The sequence below is a fragment of the Setaria italica genome, chromosome VI (assembly GCF_000263155.2).
Source record: "Setaria italica strain Yugu1 chromosome VI, Setaria_italica_v2.0, whole genome shotgun sequence".
Taxonomy (NCBI): Eukaryota; Viridiplantae; Streptophyta; class Magnoliopsida; order Poales; family Poaceae; genus Setaria; species Setaria italica.
The window spans coordinates 26,501,951-26,508,419 of record NC_028455.1 but is presented as its reverse complement, the minus strand read 5'-3'; positions in this window follow the sequence as shown (position 1 = coordinate 26,508,419).

The following is a 6,469-nucleotide window of genomic DNA, read 5'->3' as shown; positions in this document are numbered from 1 at the left end:
GGAAAATCGATGGCTCTGCAAGAGTTTCTCATACAGTGCGCGCATGTCCTTGTGGTGAGCTGGTTGAGCGAAAAATTCCACCCATGTGTACATCCCCGCGTCTGGAGTCCGTTCAGAAGCCACCGAATTATGCTACCGTCGCTCCGGTATACATGACCTATGTAATCTAATGAAGGTAGCTTAGCAGCGCCTGAGGTCTTTATATCGCTCCCGTCAGAAAGATTGGATTTCCCTGTCTTTAGGATTTCTATGCACGTTTCTCCCTCGTGTATGCAAAGAAATGAAGGGCACACGCCCGCAGCTGATGAGATTAGGGGGTGTTTGGGGGGAGTGGGCCAAACTTTCCACCTGACGCATGAACTGTACGTATACGAATTAGGTGGACGCTAATTACAAAACTAATTGCAGAACCCCTAGGCTAAATCGCGAGACGAATCTATTAAGCTTTAATTAGGCTTAATAGATTCGTCTCGCGATTTAGCCTAGGGGTTCTGCAATTAGTTTTGTAATTAGCGTCCTCCTAATTAGTATCCGAACATCTGATGTGACAGGGCTAAAGTTTAGCCCACTCCTCCCAAACACCCCCTAATCTCATCATCTGCGACCGTGTGCCCTTCATTTCTTTTCTCGTACGAGGGAGAAACGTGCACCGTAATTTAAGGCCCTATTTGTATCCGCTTATTTTCCGCTTATCGGTGGAAATAAGCCATAAGCCCACCCAAACGCTTTGATTATTTCCCGCTTGCTACGTAAGCCGCTTAGTTCAGAAGCTGGGAAACAACTGGAGTCCGGCTTATCCTGTACGTAGTCCGGGAGGCGCTTCTGGGGCAAGCGAACCAATTTCCCCCCGCTACCCTCACCCACCGACGCCACCACCCGTCCGCCCCCACGCCTCTCGCGACCGCCGCTGGCTCCGGTCCGCCGCCTGCTCCCGTCGCCAGCTCCCGTCTGCAGATCCCGCCGCTGCCGCTCGGTTCCCGTCCGCCGCCGCCGCTCCTGCGCCTCCCATGACCGCCGCCGGCTCCTACCGCCTGCAGATCCCGCCGCCGCTGCTCCCGCCGTCGCTGCTCCCGCGCCTCCCGCGACCGCCACCGGCTACCGTTCGCCGCCCGATCCCGTCCGCTGCCTGATCCCATCGATGGCTCCAGCCGCCTGCAGATCCCGCCGCCGCCGCTCGGTTCCCGTCCCCCCCCCCCCCCGCGCGCCTCCCGCGACCGCCGCCGGCTCCCGTCCACCGCCAGTTCACGTCCACCGCCATCGCCCCTGCAACCGACGCCGCGCCCGCAGATCCCATCGTCGGGTGCCGTCCACCGGGCTTGGCCCCCGCTGTCGGGCTTGGCCGCCGCCGGCCTTGGGGGAAAAGAAAAGGCAAGCTACGGATCATTATAAAGAATTATGGTACTGGGTAATGGAGCAAATGGCCCATAGTTACTTGCGAAAAAAGCAAACACGATGACTCCCTACTGAACTCTCTAATCATATGAATTTCATATTATTGTAATGTAATTTCTATTTAACAAACTCCAAAGGCATTAGAATTATTGTCTTCTCCTCAGATTCGCAATAAAAATGAGCTATTATCAGTCTTAGGGGCATTCAGGTTAATTTACCAATCAGGATATCCAAATATCTTACTTATTCAGACAGTAGATTCTCTAGACAGATAAGGCGGTGTTTGGATACGAGGTGTTAAACTTTAACAGTGTCACATCGAATGTTCGGATGCTAATTAGGAGAACTAAATATGAGCTAATTATAAAACTAATTGCAGAACCTTATGCTAATTCGCGAGACGAATCTATTAAGCCTAAATAATCCATCATTAGCAAATGGTTACTGTAGCACCACATTGTCAAATCATGTACTAATTAGGCTTAATAGATTCGTCTCACGAATTACACTCCATCTGTGCAATTAGTTTTGTAATTAGCCTATGTTTAATACTCCTAATTAGCATTCAAACATCCGATGTGACAGTGTTAAACTTTAACACTAGTGAGCCAAACAGGTCCTAAGCTTGCTTGCCAGATGGAGTCTAATTTGCGAGACGAATCTATTAAGCCTAATTAATCAATAATTTGATAATGCGGTGTTACAGTAACCATTTGCTAATGATTGATTAATTAGCCTTAATAGATTCGTCTCGGAATTAGCCTAGGAGTTCTGCAATTAGTTTTATAATTAGTTTAGCCTTAATAGATCCAATGTACAACGGCTAAAATTAAGCGACTGGTATCAAACACCCCCTTAGTCAGGCTGGCCCATGCACACTATGCAATTTAGGGGGTGTTTGGATACTAGGTGCTAAACTTTAGCAGTATCGCATCGGATATTCGGATGCTAATTAGGAGGACTAAATATGAGCTAATTATAAAACTAATTGCAGAACCTTGTGCTAATTCGCGAGACGAATCTAATAAGCCTAATTAATCCATCATTAGCAAATGGTTACTGTAGCACCACATTGTTAAATCATGGACTAATTAGGCTTAATAGATTCGTCTCGTGAATTAGACTCCATCTGTACAATTAGTTTTGTAATTAGCCTATATTTAATACTTCTAATTAGCATTCAAACATTTGATATGATATATGATAAATTTTAGTGAGGTGCACCCTCCCAGCCCACCGGAACAATGTCCGCTTACCAACTCCACGGAAACTTTGAATGAAACAAAAGGAGAACACCATTTTACCATGTCACTAGCACTGCAACAAATCCAAGTCGCTGTCCTCAAAACTCAAACCGAGGCATCCCTCTCCGCCATGCAACCTACTAAAGAGGTAGGGCAAGCAAAACAGTACACATCAGTCGATCAGTACAACACCGAACACTAATATCCACGACATGTACACTAGTAGAGAATTAACTTTCGATGCGCCCCCTTTTGTCCCGGTTTAAAGTTAGCTCGGGACAAAAGGTTCACCAACCGGGACTAAAGCTCGGTCACTGATTGGGGGCTCACCAACTGGGACCTTTTATCCCGGTTGCAAAGGCTAGTGGGAAAAAAGGACCCTGAGAGGCCTTTTATCCCGGTTGGTAACACCAACCGGGACAAAAGGGTCGAGAGCCTTTTATCCCAGTTTGTAATACCAACCGGGATAAAAGGGGGGTCATTTATCCCAGTTGGTATTTCTAACCGGGATAAAAGGGTCCCCAACGAGGTGACTGGAAGGGGACTAAATCCCTCGAACCCTTTTATCCCGGTTTGTAATACCAACTGGGATGAAAGGGGATCTTTTATCCCGGGGTTGGTGTTTCCAACCGGGATAAAAGGGTCCCCACGAGTTAATACAAAAGGATAGCATCCCCTATATAGTCAAATGTAGTGTGTAGGTGGGATGGCAAGGAAGCTATGCGTGAGGCAGGAGGTTGTGGGTTCGAATCCCACGCAGCGTGCATGCGCATATTTCGCATGAAAAATTGCGTGACTTTGTGACTTGTGGGGGGCCTCGATTGGCAGTAACAGTCAAATGAAATGTAAAGCAAAGTCTCCAACGATCAAACTCAGCCGAGGCGAGATGTTGTCAACAATTAAGCACTCAGTGGCGTCGTTCTTGGTGCTGGCGGCGCTGTGGAGTGGTCACTGGTCAGTGGAGGACTGGAGGTAGGCGATGCGGGAGGAACCATGACGAGGGGAAAGTGGAGTGGGCACGAGGGATAGCATCGTACAGCGCGGAAGAAATTGAAGGGTGTGTTTGGTTGAGCTGTGAGTTGTGAAAAAAATTGTTGTGAGCTGTGAGAAAGTTGAAAACGATTTAGTTGAATAACTGTGAAACTGTAGGTTTGGTAACAAATGTATGTAATGCCCTGAAGATTGAGAGACTGTTTGATATTCAAATTGATTGCAAAACACTGTGTTGTTCACTAATTCGCATGCAAATTACCATTTTAGAGAGGGAAACATACTGGAGCACAAATTTTTGGGTGTGTTTGAACGAAAAAGGAAAATATAGGAATTATTTTTTGGAAAACATATATAGGAATTATGAAAACATGGCAACGATCAAAATAGTTTAACTTTATTCAAGATAGAATAGTTATATCTCTGTTACACATGACCCTTTATACATAAACTACTCTAGCAGTTCACGTAGTTTTTTTTAAACAAACACAAGATACGGACCTTATCTCTTTCCCCTTCCACCATCTTCGTCTCTATCCACATCCTGTCCGTCTGCTCTCTCACTCTCTCAAAGAAATAGATCGTGGATTGGTGGTGTCACTCATGTGAGCGGAGCGGGCTAGCAGGATCATCTAGCAAGCCGGCTGCTCACGGCTGCCTGGCGACGGTCGACGGGACGCTCGAGAGGAAGAGGACGGCGCATGGACAGCGCAATGGAAGTAGGCCGTCGACGATGCCAACGCCAGCAATTTGATTTAAGGTGGATTTTCTCGATTTCGTGTGCCTAATCCCTCCTCTGACCTCTCTCTTTCCCATCGTGTTCCTCTGTTCTTTCCTGTCCCCTTCCCTCTCGTGAAAACTACCGATCACTCTTGGGTGAAATCGTCATCCATGTTGAATCTCAACTCAATCACTTGCAATCAAAGCTTCGTTGATGTCTTGTGAATCCATTTGAGTACTCAAATTCACAAATCCATGGAGGGATGAGCCAAATCGAGGCTACCTACTTTGGGAGCAAGCACAGCTGCTCGCAAAGAGCTCGCGCGCGCCGCCCCTGCTGGGAGCTCGCGCGGCCGCCTGCTGGGGGAGCAGGCGCGGCTGCCCGCGGGAGGATGAGAGGGGAGGCGGAGAGGGCTGCCGCCGGCCGGCAACGCCGGCCGCCGCATCTGACCCCGTGCGCCGCTAGAGAGTGCGCGGGTGTTGTGGTGCTCTGCCGCTCGAGAGAAGGGGGAAGATGACGGAAAGAACGAAGCGATATGCACATAACCAGTGACACCCTCACAGTCGCTGGGAAGCAGGTCAAGAGGTGCCATGGAGAATGAACCGGACAAAAGCTGCTTCTGTGGAAGGTTACTGTTGAAAGTCCACTTTTTTTGGTTTGACTTTTGGCTTCTTTGGAAGCAAAAGAGGTTTGAAAGCCAAACGCACCCGAAGACGTGTCGCGTCCGTGTGCTTCCGGGCTAACGTCTTTATTATTTGAAATTTTGATGAATTGCTATCGTTGGAACTTGGTTAATAAATTTCAGCAAAGAGAGCAACGTCTCCATCTCTTAGTCGGGCCGACCCATACGTACCATGCTAATTCTGCCCAGCCCTCCCAACGACACTCAAGGCCCATCAAAGTCTGGCCCAAAAAGCTCCTAGATAACAGAAGAAGCTCGATAAAACATCAAGGAAAAGTCCGCTTAGCAACACAGTGACGACACACCACATAAAAGTCCGGCCCAAAACTCTCTTTGAGGAGGCCACCCGCCCTCTTCTAACTGCCCATCAACTACAAGCTGAGTCACATAATGGGCTGTAAGCGACCATGTGAGACACACACACATAAGGCGGAAGGCCGCCGCTGCAGCAAAATTCCAACCGAGCCCCAGGCCCAGCGTCTGAGGCGCCCCGCCATGCAATGGATCAAGGGGAAGGGCAAGTAAAATAATGGGAAAAAGCTAGCGTGCGCTGGTCCCGCTCGCGCCGGGGTACGCGACCCGCGCGGCCTGCTGCGGCCGTACCTTTCCCTTTTAAAATATGATAATTTTCTTCTTGTCTGTTTTCAATTACGTTTGTACCACTACATTCGTTTTGATAATATCTATAAAACTAGATCCATGATGGATATATTTTAATATTTTAGCAACTTATGTTGAATACATAATAGCTAGTTAATCATGAAGTGTATAGTAACTTATGTATAAATCTATCAACATATTATATACATAAATTGCTACATTTTTTGCACCTAATATAGTTAGGTATTTGAGGTATCTATTTAAGCTGTCTCATTTGTCTACATATATACGAATACTTTAACTTTGAAGAAGCTATTACATTGACTCTCTGCATATTACATTGACTCTGTGCATATAAGTTATCACATGTTTTCTATATAAGTTACTCCATATAATTTAACTGATAATACCATCATTTTGTTTATAAATTGCTACACAATTTATGTATAAGTTGCCAGTCGTATAAAACAACATCGAAATATATCATACATAGATCTTGTTTTGTAGATCTCATCACTAGGAACACAATAGCGCAAATGGAATTAAAGACGAACACTTGATGCGTGAGTTATGCTTATTTTAAAAAAATATACCAGCATTCCCCTAACTGACGTATCACTGACATCATCTGGACCCACGCGCAACTGACGTATCACTGACATCATCTGGATCCACGCGCAGTAAAACGGCGGAGCGGCAGCACGACCCATCATGGGATAGCACGATCCAATGCACATCAGTTGATCGACATTCGACAATAGCCATCGAAAGGAAAGGAAAGAAAAGCAAAAACTCGAACGATCAAAATCAATCCAAGCTCACCCAATATCCGCGAGCGCG